This window comes from Agrilus planipennis, unplaced genomic scaffold, assembly GCF_000699045.2.
Source record: "Agrilus planipennis isolate EAB-ADULT unplaced genomic scaffold, Apla_2.0 scaffold237, whole genome shotgun sequence".
NCBI lineage: Eukaryota > Metazoa > Arthropoda > Insecta > Coleoptera > Buprestidae > Agrilus > Agrilus planipennis.
The window spans coordinates 149378-170427 of NW_020438951.1; the positions used below are offsets into that span (position 1 = coordinate 149378).

At 36.5% G+C, this 21050-nt stretch overlaps 1 protein-coding gene across 2 annotated transcripts in view; it reads left to right on the top strand.

Annotated features, from left to right (window-relative positions):
- Nucleotides 1–21050, top strand: part of LOC108741146 — a 98925-nt gene that overhangs the window by 47445 nt on the left and 30430 nt on the right. The window contains exons 1-2 of one of the 2 annotated variants that reach the window (XM_018475816.2): nucleotides 9669–9912; nucleotides 17159–17204. The gene's annotated coding sequence lies outside the window, so the exon portion shown is untranslated. Of the gene's footprint in view, nucleotides 1–9668; nucleotides 9913–17158; nucleotides 17205–21050 lie in introns of those variants that run through there. The other variant, XM_018475814.2, reaches the window with a different exon arrangement.

Genomic DNA, 21050 nt, shown 5'->3' on the forward strand with positions numbered 1-21050 from the left:
AAAAAAAAAGTACTCAGCATAAAAATAAAGTATTTTATTTTTTGTTTTTAAAAACATATTTTTTGTTACACCTAGCAGCCAGTAACAAATTGCTGTCGCTCTTAAATACATTAATAGCCTCTAAACATGGCAAACAAATATTTAAGTAAACTAAAAGTTCATTTTTAATTAGTTTTAATGAACCTTTATTCCTGTCGTCCCGCCACTTTGCGTTCATAACAGAGAATACTCTTTCGGTAAATGCTGAAGAGGCCGGAACGGACAGCAAAAGTGACACTACTTTGAACAGATTTGGGAAATCGGGTTGCTCCGTACTTAGAAACATTCTCAAAAATATTGTATTGTGCAATGTTATTGATGTAAAAATACTCTGAATTTCGAATAATCGCTTACAAAATTACGATGTTTACTTAAGGCCTTAAATAAAGTTTTTTTGCGTACTTTATGTGTCTTGTAAAATATAACGTACGCACAGTCGAAATAGAGTACAATACTTTATAATAAAGTACGGGTGGCAACCCTAACCGACTGCATATTTTGTAAAGATGTGAAAAATCCGCCAGTGTATCGTGGTACTCCAGTTTTTAATTCGGGATTCCTTTTCATTTCCCATTGGACTTGAGCTTTATATTCGGCGCAACGGTTATCGTTTGATGTTGAAATCTATTGCCCCATTTTTATTATTATTATCCTGGTCTTCTCAGTTTGCACTGGTAACTTTAAGCAAGTGAAGACGGGCTAATGCCAAAGAACCTCACTCACATCTTTTGGGAAATAGAAACCAATTTTCTGTTCTTAAAATTTAGGGAGCTAACGGTTCTTCTTGCNAATTAATTGATTAATATTTTTATAAAAATGTAAATGCCTTCTAATGCTTGTCCGAAATCGGTTATCCGGCGACGATCCGGTGGTTGGTGTTTGTTAAGCCAGCTTAGGCATGTCTTACACTAGCCGGAACCGGTAGGTGATAATCGGTTCCGGCTGGTGTGAAAAGACTAACAGTTACTTCACTTTTTTTATCGAGTTTACGAAATCTAATATCATCCAAATCACGATCCTAATCTAGTAGTTTGATAAATAATTTAAAGTGACCAAGGACATACGCTGTTCTCCTTTTTCTCTTCACTTCAACAGAAATAACGACACACTTTTCTAATTTGAATCCCTTCAAGTTGTAGACGTGTTAAGTACCTTTGACAAATACGTTGTCGTGACAAATTCCCGTGGCCGAATTTTATCTAAAAAGAACCCGAACGACCCAAGCTTATCGCATTTTTTATAGGACCGGTCCCTAAATCATTGTCAGTAGATATCGATGATTTTCTCTTCGAGAGAAAAACTCCTCGTTGCATGTATCATGTGTTTTATTCGATACATTAACGACATCCCAACAGAATACACAAGGAGCCTCGTTTTGAATTTTAAATTGAACTTAATATTCTCCTTATTTTCAGTTATTTTTTATCTGTATAAAGATTGATTTTTAATTGTTATTAGCCAGTGTTAAAAAATGTAGGTTAATTGTCGTGATAGGTAGTAGTGATTTGCAAAAATTTAGCCGAGTGACTATTAGGTATCGAACATTAATTTCTCTGGATGCTCGCTGTGTTTTCGTTTGTTGATTTGTTAAATTAATGTGTCTGAGAAACGGCTCTCTAAATAGTGCAGAGCATTCGCCGATGTCTATTTTCAGGCTTCAGACGTCTGCGAATTCAAAACACGAACAAAGGAGATTTTCCACAGACGCTGATGACATCTTCAGCCGCTAAACACCATCGTAGACGCGTATGTTTGTATATTGTATGTTTGGATCGATCGTACTGACATGCGTCCATTGTATTTCTCATTCGTATTTGCCAAAAAGAAATCAAGAAAACTTGTCGATAGCAAACAAAGTACCAAACTGAAAAAACAAAATGAATAAGTCGTCGAGTACATGAAAGGGGTTTTTGTAGAGTAAAATATAAATATTTGTCGAATCATTTTGAAAGCCAATAAGGTCCTATTCTGATAATTAAAGAATTTGTGGAAAAGTGAATCGGTCAGGAATTGTCATCTGCTATAGCGTGTCCTCAATGCGCCCTTTTTGATAGGTTTTAAGAAAATTATTAAGGGTATCATTTCATAGAGGTAGATCTCGCTAATTAAGAGTTAATTTGTTGCAAAATGACTTGAGATTTAACTATCATCATCATAAGGTCGTCAGTCCTAAGACTCGTTGGACATGCACCTTCACTCTTTCCTATCCTGAGCTAATCTTCGCATTTCCCTAAAACTAGAACAACCCACATCCTTAACTATTTGCTAACAGTAATCTTATCTAGATTTACCTCTACCTTTTCTAATTCCCGTTTCTGCCTCTAATATGTCTTTGACTAGACTTTCATGCGTGAGAAGGTGTCCTACCAACCTATCTCGCCTATTTCTTATCGACTTCCATAGAGTCCTCTGTTCTCCTATTCTTTCTAATACTTCTTCATTTCTAACCTTCTCTATCCACGGTATCCTTATCATTCGCCTATAACACCACATTTCGAACGCTTCTAACCTTTTCTTTTCCGCCGCGCCTATTGTCTAAGTTTCGCACCCGTATAGCGCCGCGCTCCAAACATACAATTTTAACAACCTTTTTCGAATTTCTAATTTAAACGTTCTCGAGCATAGAAGTGACTTGTTTTTATTGAAGGCGACTCGAACCTGCGCTATCCTCTGCTTTATATCCCTACTACTTCTTCCGTCCTGACTTATCTGACTTCCTAGACTTAAAATTAGGTAGTTCTTCTAATTTTTATTTAACTTATTTAACTAGTTTCTAGTTTATTTATTCCTTCAAAATTTCAATTAGGATTTTTTTGTAATCTTCGTACCGCATTGATATCATTATTAAAAATAATTAGGAGGGTAATTCATAACGCCATATATACTTAAGTTTAGTACGTAAAGAAGGCATTAAATTGTACTTGTTTTATTGTACGCATTCTTTCCTCTTTTTCCTGTTTAAATTGGATTACCCTGGACGAAATAACTGGCATTTTGGTAATCTCGTTTTTTTAAGTATCTAACATGTATATAATCATGTTCATTCCTAACATACAATGTTTCAGTGTAATAATCCATTAAAATTATTTATGACATTGTCGTTTAAGTTGATTATGGCCCTAGTTCATTACCTCCTTTATGACTGACTCATTTTCTGAAAGAGTCGTTACCGGTAAAGTAATTAGTCCACAACAAAAAAAAATAACAAACCATCGCAATATTTTTGCGTTACCAAAAAAATGTGATCCAGAGTGAATCGGAATGTGACGAAACGAGAGAGAAAGTTTTAATGAAATTATGAGTAAATATTGTTGATACATTAAAACTAATCGTCTTGTGGTTTTGTACCCCTGCAAGGGAATAGGGTCTCTACTGATGAGGATATACTGCGTATACGTGAAATGTTTACACATCCAATTCACTGTCAGAGCTGTAATCTAATAAGTAAACGACCTGTGAAAACACGAACTGAATAATAAAATTTTCTAAAACATAGTTTAATGAACTTGCAGTAATATGTATATTATGATCCGGCAGGCAAAATTATTCCAATTGGAATGGTAAATAATAATTCTAATAAAAGTAATAAGTTAATAATTCCTTAACATTTAGGGACCACCGCACTGATGTGCCAAACAATATCCCAGTCTGTTGTAAGATCCTTGAGGAGTGTTTGTAACATTCAAAGTTAGATAGGCTAATGTTATTCACAAAAAAAAAACTTTTGGGTGTTTCTTTCCAACCAGCCACTAATGCTGGAGGGCGGATAATCCCTCCGGACTACGAGGGCGGAAGGCTTTCTTCAGGCCTTTTTCAGGAATCGTGGGAATGGGTGGGTGGTGGTTCGGGTGAGAAAGATGAGACGGACGAAATGAAGACAGAAGAGAGAGAATGAAAGATTATTTGTGGGATATTACTGCCCCAGAATTTGCCTAAGTGATCCAAGGAAACCACAGAAAAAATTGAAGCAAGACAGACGGACCCGGAATCGAACCGACGTTCTCCCGAATGCTAAGCGATGGTCTAAACTTCTAGGCCATGCCGCTCGGTGTTATTCGCAAGCGCCTGAAACTAAATGAGAAATAGGCTCCGGATAAAATAATTTTGTTTTGATTGGTGCCAGATCGGAAGTGTAACGCCTTAAAACATTAAAACTTTAATAGGGCATACTGTTAAGGGATGATGAGGATAACGTGGGTAGAAAAGGTTAGAAATGAAGAGGTATTGGAAAGAATAGGAGAACAGAGGACTCTATGGAAGTAAATAAAAAATAGGCGAGATAGGTTGGTAGGACACCTTCTCAGGCATGAAGGTCTAGTCAGAGACATATTAGAGGCGGAAACAGGAGTTAGGAGGGGTAGAGGTAGACCTAGATTAGATTACTGTTCGCAAATAGTTAAGGATGTGGGCTGTTCTAGTCTTAGAGAAATGCGAAGTTTAGCTCAGGATAGGAAAAAGTGAAGGTACGTGTCCAACCAGTCTTAGGACTGACGACCCTATGATGATGATGATGATGATGATGACTGTTAAGGGGTTTAAAAAGGGTATCCACATCAGGTTCATATCAGTTACATGGTATTATGTTCCAATGGAACAGCGGATTGTGATATTGCCGGTAGGTTATAGTTTTTCCCTCCCGGTGTATACGTGAAATAAATAGAATTCTTTAGATGTTCAGCAATAAATATACATAATCACCTTTTATATTACATTAAAGACATTTAGGATGGTGAAATGTGCATTTGCCTATTGGGCGTCGTGTGTCGGCCAAGTCACTTTCTCAGAGAAGATGACTCGGCAGAAAGCGCACTTAAAAATCGCCGAATCACTCACTGTCTACCGTGGGATTAAAAATTTATCTGGCAAGATTTCTAAAACTTGGTCATGTTAATGTCACCTACTGGGGCGAACGCACGCAAAGCTTCAATACCACTGACGTAACTAGGATTTTCTCAATTAAAATGATATCAATGTTAACTAATTAAGCCAGAGTCTCCCTTGGAAATTAAAAGAAAACATCCTGCGTTGTAGTGCTTTGTAAAATACGTAGTATATAATGAAACATTTGCATTTGTCGAAATATTCACAGGTCATGAGACAGAGCCTTAACTTAACTGTGTGCTCATATGTATGATTTTGGTTTGTGAACCCAACGGTGAACGACCAGCCGTAGAATTTACGAAATGTCAGAGTTGCACATACTGATTTATTGTTATAATTAAACCAATAATTGGTTAATTGCCGACAATTGAACGATGTATATTTGTCTGCCAAAAAGTCCTACACTACTTGATTTTCGAATTATTTGACTTTTAACTTGAAATTAAGCACTTTAACATTCCCATCATAACAAATCTTAATTAATTAAATAATTTTACTTAATTACATTTTAACAAAAATCCTGTCTGTTATTTACCGTCGTCGTATGGGTTTCGTTGCGATATCCGATTACGTTATAACAGATAGGCGTCCCGTATAAAAAGTATTTTCGCAATAATCGCTGTATCGTTATAGCAGATGTAGTTACAAACGACATCTATGGTATATACATAAATTTAATCTCGCTGTTAATATCTACTTATGCGTATATCCTGTATTGGATGTGTGCTTAGATGCGACACTGATGTAGGTATCGTATAATAGCGGTCAGAATTTGTTGCTGTGGTTCCCTGATTTTTCAACGAAGAACGGACAACAATAAACGAGAAATGTGTCAAAGGAACCGACTGCCGTAAATCTGGAGCCGTTAAATAAAAACGAGTCTTTTTTTCCGAATCGCATGGGGAGTCTTTCTTAACAGACCGTGAAATAAAAAAGAGAGAAGTAGGAAAAGGCAAAGAAAAGCAACGACAACAACGAGGCAGTCAACACACAGGTACTTATCTATGTATAGTATACATACATAGAAACAATGATGGCTTTGTGGCGGAGAGTTTCTCTGTTGTTCCATCGTTTCGTCTTCTCGTTGATATAATTCTTCTTCATGGTTTCGTGGAAGAAAGAGCGAAAACTGACGTTTTTACAGCAGCAATTGTGGCATAGGCGCCACATCACGTAGTCGTTATTAAAAAAGACGATGAAATTGCTTAAGAATGAACTCCATTGTTTAACGACTGCCATTCAGATTCTTTTACGATTTAACACTCGAGAAGATTTCGGCCACGATAAATTCCTAGGCATAAATAAATCCATATTTTCTACATCCAGTTTTGTTTGGCGAACTTTCATAAAAGATCCCACACAAAAAAATTGACTGATAGCTGACTTTAGACACAGCAAGAAAAATTTAGAAAATTGTAGGCTTTCCCGAATGATAAAAGGCATAAGAATGCGTCTGGCTTAGGTCATCGTTAGAAAAAAGAAAACAAAATGAACCACTTGCTTAAACCTTTATCTATTAATATTTATGGGGTCGGGATTGATGTTTGAACAACTTTAGAAACTTCGAGAAACGTGTCGAGATTAACGAAACTTTAGAAACTTTAACCAATTTTGTTTCAATAGAAAAAAGTCCAACTACGAAGACGGAAAGTTGTACATTAAAATAACGACACTGTTAATTGCTTATAATTGAAATTCCACTGTTGGAATTTGGCAGAACAAGGTCAGCATCGTTTGCTTTTACGTGAACAACAGATTAATGAAAGAAACACAAACAAAAAAAAAGACAGAGAGACCCGCTGCCGCAACCGTTTCTATGAAGACTAGGTGTGGTCCATTTTCGGGTAGCTACAAACAAAAACTTTTCGACGAGAACCTTTCCAGGAACCTAAATTAAGACGAAGGAATGAAGGGACCCTGCTTACTAAGAATACGTCAACGTTCAACGTTTGTTCCGATCATAGGCCTTATACTCGTATATTATGTCGTAAATGTCATAAACGGAAAAATTTACTGCTTATCCTACACCTACCTGCCCACTTTGTACCAAGAACATCGAAAATAAATTGTCATAGCACCAAGCGAGATGTACTCTATAAAATAAAATTTACAGGTGCTTACTTTTCTATTCAATAAATAACCTGTTAGTCCTACGCTTTTACAATGAAATAGAATGTAACTACATTTAACAGATTCAGCACTGATGGTTTGAGAGACGAAATTGTCAACTTTTTGACTTATAAAAATAGAAAATGAAATCAGGTGTAGAGGAGAGGCTGCGCGTCCACCAGCATTACAAGTTTTTACGCTATATTTTCTGCCTTGGTACCCTAAAAAGTTGACAATATTACTTATTACTGTTCTTCCAACTGCCACAAGAACTGAGTTAACCAATAGGAATAATATTATTTTTGGTACACACACTATAAAAGCCTTATCGTTACTAGTCATCGTGATATAAACAATTATGAGACACAGTGGGACCTAGTCCTGTTCTTTGAAATGAAGAAAAAGGAAGATCTATATGTGGTCTAGCTCTGGCGTGTGAGTGATCTATCTATAGTTTAGTATGAGGTCTAGCTGCATACTGGAAGGAGTAATTTATTACTTCATTTGTATTATTATCTTTTGCTTTAGATTGGAAAATATATCAAGCAAACCTATGTCGATCGACTATAGGGTTGCCACCTTTTCAGGCTTTACATAAAGTATNACACAATGTAACGAAAAAGGGGCTTCTGTCGTGACGGTGGTGTTGTGCGTTTCCCGTTTTCTACCGAGGACGAGAACCATTTTCAGTTTACTTTTAACAGAGTGCACGCTCCTTGGCCGCACCACTGACACAGTGATGTATTTCTTTGACGGAAGATTTATAGCGGGTTCGTATTGCGTGCGAACATGGGGCGGTAATAAAGCATTTCTTGTCGCATAAATCAACTTCGGTCTCATGTTGGCTTATCCTCCTCGTTAAGGGCAGTATCCGATCCCGTACGTGATTAGAATCCGGGAGAGGAGTAAGATAGAGGACTGAAAAGACCCATCGCAACGCCGCGGACCGACAGACGACGGTACCCCATTATAATAACAACGATAAGGGGGTGAATAATTGAATACAGTTGGTTCGGTTCGTTCGTTGACGATGGAGGAATAGAACAGCTTGTTCTATCATTTTTTTTTTGTTTTGAACTGGGAGAAATTTATGGCCAAAATTTACCTAACATGCGGAGATACCATCGATAATGGAATGGGTACCTACCATCGAAGTTTCATAGCTGGTAGATAAGGATCGTGTCGTGTAGAAGCGCAGTAGTAAGCTGTTGATATTTACTTTATTGGTCGTTCCACAACCGTCACTGTTTGCAGTTTCCAATGTAGCTTGAGATACAGGATCCTAACGTTTTCTTAATTGGGGGAAATTCCGGTTGGTACGGCCCTGGCTGGCTTCCACACAACCGTCACTGTTTACATTTTCCATCGATGTAGTTGTTTCCCGCACAGGGCCGGTTTCGGATTACTTCTTCCGGTAATTTTTTACATTAGTTGACATTGGAATTGAGACATTAAGTTTAGTGAGGTAGGTAGTACTCACCAAGTAAAGTAGTGTGGTAGTTTTTATTAGAATTTTGTTTATTATTTGTTTAAAAATCAATGTGACTGAGATCCAGGCTAGGTACGGCCCTGGCTTCAGCCTTCCGTCAGCTGTTCCCGCCAAACATCGTTTGTCCTAAAAGATATCCTCCTAACATTATTCCAATATATCAGGGCAGGGGCATTAAAGAAACTTGAGTCTGTCATACGTCTACCTAACTAAACAATGACGTCATCAATGCATATTTGACGAGAACAGCTGACGAAGGGCTGCAGCCAGGGCCGTACCAACCGGAATTTCCCCCAATTAAGAAAACTTTAGAATCCCGTATCTCAAGCTAGATTGGTTTCCGCATGGAATCAATACTACCACACGATTCTACTTGGTGAGTATCTACTACCTATCTGACTAAACTTCATGTCTCAATTCCAATGTCAACTAATGTAAAAAATGACCCTTCTTCCTTCTGGTTAATACTCTCCAAAGCTTACTACTTATTTCAGAAACACCCTGTATAATAAAATAAGAATGAACCTAAATTTATCGTTAGCATCTAGCGAAGGGTGTGACTTCTTTTTCTGTTGTTGTTGTTATGTTGGTATAGCTAATGTTGGACACAACTGAACCAACAAGACCAAACATTCGTCATCGTCTTTGATCAGTTATTACAAGCTTCCAAAATAGAAGCCGAACGATTTCCGGAAAGAGGCAACTTCCTGTGAGCGATGCCCTTCGCTTTCTTGCCACATACATGTGTACATACTCTATTCGACACAACACACACACTGGCGTACATATCGGTCATTTATTGTAGCCGGTGTAATTTTCGTTTATTAGCCTGGGCATCAGACTATGTCGATGACGTAGAAGCAATCTGTCAGTGATTCGACAGTAGTTGTGTCCTTATCGTCGTCATCTAACTGCGACACCTTTCACTTCTTCGGCTTTGTAGCATGAGCGTCGTTATTTCGACATAAATCGCGTATATCAAAATCTGTTTTTACACACGACCTTGCTCCATCCTTGTTCGTCTTGTATATGTAAGACGAGTGTAGTCGCTAATGTTGTTTACGACTTCGTTCGTATTATGGTCGCACGCTTTGTTCCATGTGGGTCGCTTTTGTTTACTTGAATCCAGTAAGTAATGAGTCGTCGTTCGTCTTTCACATTTTCCCGATACTCGCGGTTAATAAAACACCGATTCGCGAAATAGCCAATTATACGTAGGTCAATTTTTGAAAAAAGCTGAATTAGCACTTCAAAAGAAAGAAAATTCATATTTTGATTAGAATGTGACGTTATAGACGGACGATTAAAATATAGTGGTTAGAAAATGTTTAAAATAAGAAGATATTGGAAAAGCAAAGGGCTGGGATGGTAGGACACCTTCTATGGCATTCAAGGTTAGTTAGAGACTTATTAGTAGCAGAAATAGGAGTAAAGAGCAACCGAATAAGACTTAGATTAGATTATATGCTTTACTTTTCGGGAAAAGCGAAAATCGGTTCAGATTAGTTATAAGGAGTATTTGAACTGATTTTAATGAATAAGTATTAAAAATTATAGGCGATTGTCTGAATATTAGTCTATGTATTTTCATACTGCCGCTTTATTATTGGTGCTGTGTGCGTGACAGAATGTAATAGCGACGTAAGCTATCGGCCAATCTACAAGCATTTATGAAAGGCATGAAGGATCTCTGATATAAGGACGATGTCCCTCTTTTCACAAATTTTCGCGATAAAGGCGATGGTCGCGGCGCGTTATTTATGTCATCGTCTACATCACGGAACGGACCTTTAACGTAATTAAATCTTTTTTACAAGATAAACGGACCGACGGGAACGTGAACGATGTTTCTTTTATCCGATTGTATTCCCGAGAAGTTTTGAATGTAAATGATGCAATGTTCGGCCTATTGGTTCCATTATTATATACACAGTTCTTAAATTCCTTTCAATGTTAGAAAATACGTCTTCGTTTCCTATTTGTCGTTTGAATGCATAAAGAATAAATTCAAAGGCCACATAATTTCAATAGGAAAACAACATTTAATAGTCACTAAGAAGGATGAAATTCTTAAGACTGGACTTAACTCTGCAAACTTTCATGGTCAATGGTGACACAACCAAAACTTCTTCAATAAAGAACCGACGGCTGATGGATCCGGGCCAAATTATGTAACCTAGTTAGGTCTACACAGGGTAATCCCATTAGGGTCAAATCTGGGCCCAAATATTCTAAGGCGTTACATTTATGATCAGGGCCCAATCAACAACAATTTTGTAGATCTTGCAAGTATTTTTCTGTACTATTTTATTTTCTTTTCAATTATACTTCATTTATAGTGTATAGAAGTGGATTCGTGAAACTTTACGATCAGTAAACGTAAAATGTCGATGAAAGTGACGGTACGGTACGTTAGATCTTGAATAGCTTGAATTGAGCAGTCTAAAGTGCTGCTTTAGACTGAATCACTGAAAAACCAGGGTAGCAAAGTCCTGTTTTATTTTTCTTTTCCGGCTGTATCGTTGTTGGGTTAATACCGGAACAAATGACCAGGAAAACAATCGGAAGGAATCCCGCAAACATGCATTCAACAATCCGCGAAACCTAATGGCGCAAATCGGTATTTACTTTCATCCCGATTACGGCGATAATTCCACAGAATGAGAATGAAACGTCAAACAGGCTGGAAGAAATTCTAACTTTTTGCTACTAAATCGTTTCTAAAAATTTGATACAATTTTCATTCGTTCAACTTTTTGATTTCGTTCACATCTTTGTTGAGTAATTCTTTATCATCTACCCAAATGCTTTGATACGAAACTCAACGGCCCCTGTTCCTTTTGACAAGAAACACCTGCGTGTTTCGAAAGTGAAAAATTTCTTTGAACCGATCTCTTATGTGCGTGCCTGTGACGGCGCGGCGGTGTAGATTTATTCACGGAACTGAGGGGTTGATAATCCTGCCGACCCTGTGTCACGGGACGCATGTCTAGCCTAGTTAAATATGGGGTGTCGTCCCGGGCGTGGAAGAAACATTAGCTGGGTACCCTAATCCTACCTTCTGGCGCTCACGGCAGACAATCTCGCCGAACCGACCGTCGCGTCGCAACCCCCGTGCCCCTCACTTATTTCGCGTGAGACAAATGTGCTGTAAAATTAGCAGCGACAAAACTCCAACTTGCTTACACTGTACTTGTATTTTATTTATATATTTATGGAGAAATTGTCTCACAGCAGGACACCCTGTAGGTATATATTATTTGATGTCCCCTAGAGGATTTATTAGCATCTAGCAAGGAGGACTTGGAGATAGCTTTGAAAAAAATGGAAGCGGTACTGACAAAACAGTACTGTATAAAAATAGATAAAAGTAAAACTAAAATACTGGAATGCAAGGGAAGAAAAAGTAGGGAAAGAGCGAATATAAAGATAGGAGACGAAGAATTAGAAGAAGTGACAGATTTTAGGTATCTAGGAAGTCAGATAAGTCAGGACGGAAGGAGTAATAGGGATATAAAGCAGAGGATAGCGCAGGGTCGTGTCGCCTTCAATAAAAAGTAGTCATTTCTATGCTCGCGAATGGTTAATTTAGTAATTCGAAAAAGGTTGTTAAAGGTGTATGTTAGGAGCACGGCTCTGTATGGATGGGAAACATGGACAGTGGGCGCGGCGGAAAAGAAAAGGTTAGACGCGTTCGAAATGTGGTGTTATAGGTGAATGATGAGGATACCGTGGATAGAGAAGGTTAGAAATGAAGAGGCATTAGAAAGAGTAGGAAAACAGAGGGCTCTATGGAAGTCTATAAGAAATAGGGAAGATAGGTTAGTAGGACACCTTCTCAGACATCAGTCAAAGATATATTAGAGGCAGAAACGGAAGTTAGGAGGGGTAGAGGTAGACCTAGATGAGATTACTGTTCACAAATAGTTAAGGATATGGGTTGTTCCAGTTTTAAGGAAATGCAAAGATTAGCGCAGGATAGGAAAGTGTGGAGGTGCGTGTCCAACCAGTCTTAGGACTGACGACGTTATGATGATGAGTGGATTTAAACAATTTTCCAGCAACTTAACGTTTTAACAGAAAAAAAAAATTATACTGTATTAATAGTTGCTGTTATTTAAATAGACTTTCGAATAAGCGGTTGTTATTTATGTCGCTTTGTATCCTATTGTGACCCGTTTTATTGAGCTTGACCTTTACCATCACGGGACTTGGCCGACTGGAAAAAATAAATCTATTAATCAATCAGTGACGTCTTTCGTCGGCATTCACATGGCCTTTTATAGCTTTCATTATTAAATAAATTAGAAATTACTTACGCACTTGTGCAATTGACCAAATAGGTGGTGTGTAAATGTTCATATATTAATAAGTGCGGTTTAGGGAACCGTTGTATGAAATGTAAACAAAAAAATCTGCCCTATTAATATCCTAATGTGGATACCCTGTCTGGTTGCCTGATTAGGCCCAAATGTTTAATCGGACTGACATAGGTAACCCCTTCCGGATCATGTCTGCCCTCCTGACTTCGCCCAAATGCTCTAAAGCAATGAGGAGATCCTTGTTTGAGGTGAGGCTTCCGACTAGGATACAGGAGGAGTAGTTTATTTTTGCCACTTTTACTAATGTCCTATGCTAATTTTGGTCTTAATATTAAGTAAACATAATAAAGAACATAAGTTACTTAATTTTTATGTTTCCTCTAGCTATTAAGTATTTCTTGTTTTTCTTGAAAATGAAGCGAAAATGTTTTGGAACAAATCCAGGGTGCAGAGTGCGACTTGTGTCTCTATTTGTGTCGCCGAAAATACATCAACAATAATTCTATTTCTTTGCTGCCACTACAGAAAATTTCACTTAACATTAGATAGGTATATGGTTATTAACACTTGTGGTAGCATTTTTATGTGTAGTCGTGAAGGTATTTTTCACAAATATTAGTTAAACAGCCACTTTCAAATGCTGTGCTCTTGCAACTTTTTGATTATGTATTTTACTATCGAAACCGACAAGCAATAAATTAATGACGAAACCGTTATTACATGTTTTTTTCCGATGTATGAACGATCAGCGATAAGTCAACAAAACCATGATTCATTCATGATTTTATTTTCGGAGAATGCATTAATTCGAAATGGTTCCGATAATCGCAGATAGTACTGAGCATATGTTTGTTTACATATAATAATTCCAACATCATTATACATTCTTCTTTACACTCTGTCCACTTTCAACGTCTGTTCTGTCGTTCGACTCGCATCTCACACCGTTAAATGCTTTCATAGTTCATTGTGGAATGTAGAGTCCTACTTGAAGAGACACGTAAAATACTAGGCTTTTGTATAAAAGGAATGCCAATAAACAGTTATGGATTCATTAAAAAGCACAGTGTTAAGTGTCATAAAACTCTTCTATGGGAAAGATTCGGAAAACATTGCGAGACTGTAGGTACTATTTATGAATTTGATAAGAAAAGAATATCAAAACAATTTGGGGTGCAAGACTGGGACTTTATTTTCTTTGTATGTTATCCAGTACCCTTAATCAAAACTAAGAAACTTCGGGTTTTTCATTCCCACTAGTTATTAATGGTGATGGGCGGCCTGCTACTTTGTTACCAAATGCAAAAATTCGTCGATCCAGCCAGTTAGTGGAAAATCGAGGAAATGCTAGCCTCTTATGAAGCTGAAGATAAATACTGTCATCATCATCATAAGGTCGTTAGTCCTAAGACTGGTTGGACACACACTTCCACTCTTTCCTATCCTGCGCTAATTTTCGCATTTCCCTCAAGCTAGAGCAGCCCATATCTTTAACTATTTGCGAGCAGTAATCTAATCTAGGTCTACCTCTACCCCTCCTAACTTCCGTTTCTGCCTCTAATATGTTTCTGACTAGACCTTCATGCCTGAGAAGGTGTCCTACCAACCTATCTCGCCTATTTCTTATTGACTTCCATAGAGTCCTCTGTTCTCTTACTCTTTCTAATACCTCTTCATTTCTAACCTTCTCTATCCACGGTATACTCATCATTCGCCTGTAACACTACATTTCGAACGCTTCTAACATTTTCTTTTGAAATGCTGTAAGGGCCGTAATTTGTCGTTGAAAGATGGTAGTTTTACCTATTATGTCGCTAGTCTATCCTCTAGCTGCCTAGTGATAAAAGACTGGAGAACTGTAAAGATGGTATATATACCTACTACATGTAGTTCATCTCGAAAAAAAAAATGACGTAGAAAAATACTGTAAGAGCTATAATAATTAGTAATTATTTTGTTGCTGAAAGATAGTTTCATTACCCAGCGAAAAATATAGCGTATCTGTAATAGAAATATACTAGAAAAACACTGACAAATTCGCGACAAATTATAGTATTTTTCTACGATATTTCTATTTTGGAATACGGTATTTAATCCTTTTTCGCTGATCAGTCCGAGGCTGGCTACAAGATGGGTAAAAGTTACAACCCTTTCAGCGACAAATTAGCTACAAATTGTAGTTCTTTGTAGTATCAGTACACTTAGCTTTTCTATCTCAGAACTGCAGCGACACATTTACTACAAACTATTACATTTTGCAGCTAATTTGTCGTTATAGTTATGAGATATGTAACTAGTAATGTGCTATTTTCTAGTAACTAACCAGCTGAAGCGACAAATTTTTAGATTTGTTAACCAGTTGGCACATTACATTAAAATTTATTAAAAAATTTTATTTCACTCTACTGCTCGAAATCGAACCATATTAGTTCGAAGGTAAAATGTTTTAAACGGTAGCAAATTATTGATATTAGATCTGTTGAAATTTTTTTTAACCGAACCTCGTATGGTACTTAAATGACTTACTCTTAATCTATGCTTACATTTTCTATTCCTAGAATCCGTATTCAATTATTACGAGGTGAACCTTCACGGTCTTCGGCGGAGTAAATATTTTTACGATGGTGTGCCCGTTATATACGCAAAGAATTCTTTTAAACGGAGCTTGTTTTTTATTTTGCTAAAACCATTTTACAACTATGTACTTATATATAAAAAAAAAGAACGGATTAAATTGCTTTAGCATACACTAAGTATTAGTTTTGGACAATACTGTTTCTATCTCTACTGATGATCATAACAAAATTTTCGGTAAAGTTCTAGATGATGGCCCCCACCCCCTTCTGGGTAGGGTTGGGGGGATCGAAAGAGGAGGTCTCCCCCACCACTGTACCATAAAAAGTTCGTGGCGGTCTCACCCCCATAAAAAGTTATAGGGGTTCAAAGTTAATAAATATGCCAATTTTCATATATTTCTAGGCATGTAAATATTTATATAGTCATTCTTAAACAATATTCAAAGATAAAACTAATGGAAAAATACATAAAAATATTGAGAAAGTTATGTAAAACATTATTTAAATATCTTTATCAATAGGGTAGGTTAGGTTAGGTTATCGGGTTTTGTTCAAGTGACCACCCTCTTTCGATCCCCCACCTCCTCCCGCTTGAAAATATGTTTTTAATTGAATTTTATTTGAATTATAGTGTATGAAAATTGTCAAAATAATCAACTTTTAACCCCTATAACTTTTTATGGGGGTGAGACCACTGCAAATTTTTTATGGGGTTTTACTCAGGTGACCACCCTCTTTCGATCCCCCCTATCCCCATCCCCATCTAACCCCCATAACTTTTTATGAGGGTGAGACCGCCACGAACTTTTTATGGTACAGTGGTGGGGGAGACCTCCTCTTTCGATCCCACCCATCCCCACCCCCTTCGGGGGTTGGGGCCATGATCTAGACATTTACCAAATTTTCTATCTGAAGGGGCATGTACCTATTAACTTTGATTATTGAGATTATAAATTGGTTTAAATATTTGTAATTTCGATGAGAACAGCATGACTGCAAGGTGATTATTTGAAGGGAATGACTTCTCCTGTCGCCCTCTTGTGAATTCTTGCACAATAATATCGCGAATGATATTGATTTAAGCGAATGTGTGTCACGCGAATACGCTGCGTTTTGGCGTCGATTTTCGTTGCATTTGCAGCAGATGCAACTGCATTATTGACTTAGTTTTAATTTTAACATTTTACACAGAAATTTCGCGGCTACTCCATCATTTGCAATATTATACCAGCCTAACATCGATTAGGTACTACTACTCATCCTAACAAATTTCCGATCAAAAATTCCAATTTCATTAATGTTATTAATCGCAGTTAAAGAACTTTCTCGGATGTCGTGAAATTATTAATTTAGAAATTCCATTAATCTATTAATACCTTATAATTTACAAAGGCATTTATAAGTTAGACAAGTAATTTAAAGTTTACACCTAATTATCGTACCTATAACGTTCGAAGAGTGTAGATTTTATGAATTATTTTCTTTCAGTAATAATCTAGAACAAATGAATTCCCTAGAAAATATTATTTAGGAATGTGAATGGATTACTAACATAAATATTTCTCCAAATTATGTGAAAGGCGGTTTCGACGTATTTACGTAGGTATCTACCTACTAATTTGTATACTTTTATACATTGATTGCAACTGCAAGAAGAATGTTGCATGACTATGTTTATGCTATGTACAGATTTGTGCAGTCGAAGTTGCATGATTATTGCTAATATTGCTCGTTTTTTACAGGGTTCCACCGACTGAGTTTGCGAGAGTGTCTGAACGTCGGTCATAGGTGAGTGTTCTTGAAATAAATTCTTAAAAGCAATCCAAAAACTTGTCGAAAATACTCTGACTTCTCTTTTAAAAGTAATTTAAAGAATTTCATATGGTTTCAAGTACTTAACAATAATCTAATAAAGTAGCCATACTCGACAATTGTTTGGGACCTATTAGGTCGTTCTCAAAAGTACAGAGCCATTGAATGAAACATTTTTTAAAATTTTTAATGGTAAATATTGCTGTTAATTTTAAATCAATCGCAGAATTTTGTCATTTATTCAAAAACATCCTTCTTTTAAAAATATTAACTCTAAATGCTTGAATATTCTTTGATATACAGGGTATTTATCTATAAGAGAGGTACATTGCACTTGGACCCTTGCGCATTTGCGAAATAATTGAAAAATTAAGATACCCCAAAAAAGTTGTCCAATAGTTTTATTCATAGTAATACAAAAATAAAAATTGGCTGTAAATTTATTATTATTTTAATTTATTTTTGTTAGATTTTCTAAGTATAACGTTGATGTTTGTACTAAAAAAAATAAACTTGTATTTTTGTTTTATTTAAACATTTTACCAATTTGCTAGTGCATAGATCTTAAAGTATTCTTTAAATGTGACCTAATTAATGGAAAATGTTCTTTTGGTGGCCATCGGTGTGTTTTGGCATAATCTGGAATAGGTATAGAATACGAAACAGGAGTAGAGAGAGGTAGAGGAATACATGAATTAAATTACCTCCGACTAGAAATGTATGGCAGGCCCTATCAGCATTCATGTCGGACCTTGAACCCTTTTACGACATATTATTCATACATGTCATGATGTGATACTATTGGGATATCCTATTTCAATCCTTTAACCCTAGAGTGGGCGCGTCTTTTTGCGAAACGCTAGTAGGCGCGTAGGAAGTATTTTGCCGCCCCCTTTTCTTTGACCATTTTAACTAGTAATACAGCAATTTAATCATTTTTTCTTTCAGGATTTAAATAATATACTAATAAGTAATAATAAATCAAATTATTTATTCAACTCCGATCTAAAAACTTTGGTTTATAAGGCTTTAGGAAACTTATTATTTTAATTGACTTTTTTTCTCTTATTCTAAATAATACTCTAATACTTTAAAAATGGGGAAAAAAAACAAAATTATATATTTTCTAAGTCTACAGGATTCGCTTTATCAAGACAACCTTCACAAAGATATGTACAATGTTCATTGCACAGTAACTTTAGGCATCTGGAACACCCTTTTTTCGTGCGCCTGTTTTTCTTTGAGGGATATATGCTGAATTTGCCCTCCTTTTACGAAGCAGGTGCTTGTTCTACTGGAACAAAGCGAGCAATTTGGTTCCTCGAAGGAATATTTAAAGTGTCTATAGAAAACCTTGTGGTCATATATTGCTTGACAAGTACCATGGCAATTTGTTTCAAATATTCTCGACGTAGCATCAAATGTTCAGTATTGGCTTTGTATATAATTTGACTGTTTATTCCGGCAATATTCAACATTGACAAAAACAATCTCAAAATTTTTTTGCAAAAATACATTACACAATTTTACTTACGTGAGTGGGCGCGCGATGAGCAATTTGCCGCCCGGCGACACCTGATGGTAACAACCCTTTCTTCAAGCGGTCCCCCGCGCACTGATGGCGTCCAGCCTTTCGGTACGCGTTGCTAACGAGAATGGGGGCAGCTACTAAGAGGCGTAAGTGTAACGGGCAGTTTTTTCAAAAATTATTAACGGTTTTTTACCGCGGGCGGCAAAATGCTCATAGCGCGCCCACTCTAGGGTTAATGACCTCCCTTATTAAATCGTAATGTAGATAGCCTATTGTAACCTTTTAAAAGCATTCCCAAATGTTATAAAAGCGTTTACAATTTACAAACCAATTGCTTGATCAGGGTCAAATTATATACATACTTCAGTTAAATTTCCAATCGGATTGTTCGCAAATAGGGGTGTGAAATGTGATTTTTCGAAAATGCGAAAATTGACACAAGATAGAAACGGGTGTCCAATCGCTCATTGGACTGACGTGACTAAGATGATTACAGTAGTTAAAGCTATGAAAAGAGTTAGTCGTATGGGTCTCAGTTTTCGCCATTTTCAAATAGAAAAAGAAAATGGAGGACATTTACTATTACGAAATGAATGATAATAATAGACGCAGTTTTGCCTTTTCTTTAGGCCTGTAGTAAATTGTCCTTTTTCTGGAACAGTACGGTTGATGGGTGTCATCAGTCATCAAGAGGTCCTGACTCATACAATACATCTATCCGTTTCTAAATTATTCGATTGTTTGTTTTGCTTTCCACTTCCCCCTCTGTAATCAGATCTTTTCGTTCCTCCCTTATCTTATAGATTACCCCTCCGAATCCTACCCATTTATGTATGGAACATACTTACAATCTATTTGAAAGTGGGCATTGAAATCGTAGCGTACGTGACCGCATTCACGTGAAATTGTGGAAGGTAAAATCTCAAACTAGGTTTTAGTGGCAACGTGTTTAGGTACAAAATTGTCTCCTGTTTATATTTCTATATTTAACATATGTATATATACTTTGAATTTTAGTCATTTGGTGAATCTTGTTATAAAGTTCTTCTAATAATAATAATCTAATAAAAATCGCTAAAGAATTCAAATGATAATTTAGGGTTTTTAGTGCTAATTTAGGTCTCAAATACAAAATTTAGCCAACCCAAAAAGTTCGATTATATTGTCGTTGTAATGCAACTCCTTCTTTGTCCATTAAATTTAATTTTTCGTTTCTTTCATGACTCCTTGATAATATCATCAAGTTGTTCGTCGTGTCGTATCGTCAGGATCTCTATAAGTCGACCAATAAAGGCTCTTTGGTGCATTATCAAATTTAATTTGTTCATAATTTTTTTTATTCTTACCGCTTCCCCTTGCATTCATCCACCCGATAACGTTGTTGTGTTCGAAAAAATGAACACGTGCTCACATTTTCGTACCATTCTTTATAAAAATAAATCGACGACAAGGGTGGAATAATCGAAAGAAACATCTGTCGCCCTTCAATCGTATTTGTCGGTTACTCTTTACCTTTCTGAACGGTGTTATTCAAGAAATAAGGCACTAACTTATACATACACCTCGTATATTGGGGAGTGAATATAATATAAAACCATGAATAGAACTATTAAATAAAGGAAGATAACTCAAGATGGAAACTGTGGTAAAGATATACAACAAATAATAGCACAGAATCGAGTCGCTTTCTACAAAAATTAAATTGGAAGACGAAGAAGAAAAAATTACTGAAAGTGTACGTTTGTAGCACGGCTCCATGCGGGTGTCATGGAAGTCAATGAAAAGTATGGAAAGAGTTTCGGACTGATTGTGAGTGAAGACGGCCAGCCAATTCACCACATTCTTTCACTTCAGACTGGATTCTGATGATTGAATATGAATTTAGGTCTCAATGCCTCGATTATTGTCATTCCTGCTATTTAAATGGTGTCAACTGACCTGTTAGCCAAATGATAGGGATTAGCTTCCAATTTTAAAAAAACAACTAAAATGTACCTATTTAAAATAGGAATTTGAACTGGAAGGGGTAGTTCGAAGTCTAATTAGATGCAGGAATAAGATGGACCAAACATTAGCTCAGCATAGAAAAGACTGATCAATCCTAAGACTGACGACTTTGTGAAGATGATGACGATGCCTATCTAGGATGTTCAAGTATTCGAAAAATGTAAGAACTGAATCCATGACAGGAAGAAATAGAAGTATATGGAGAAAATGTTTTTAAGAACATCTTTCACCTTTCTAAGGCAGAAGTTAAAAATATTATTAACAAAAAATTGAAGTACAAGTTA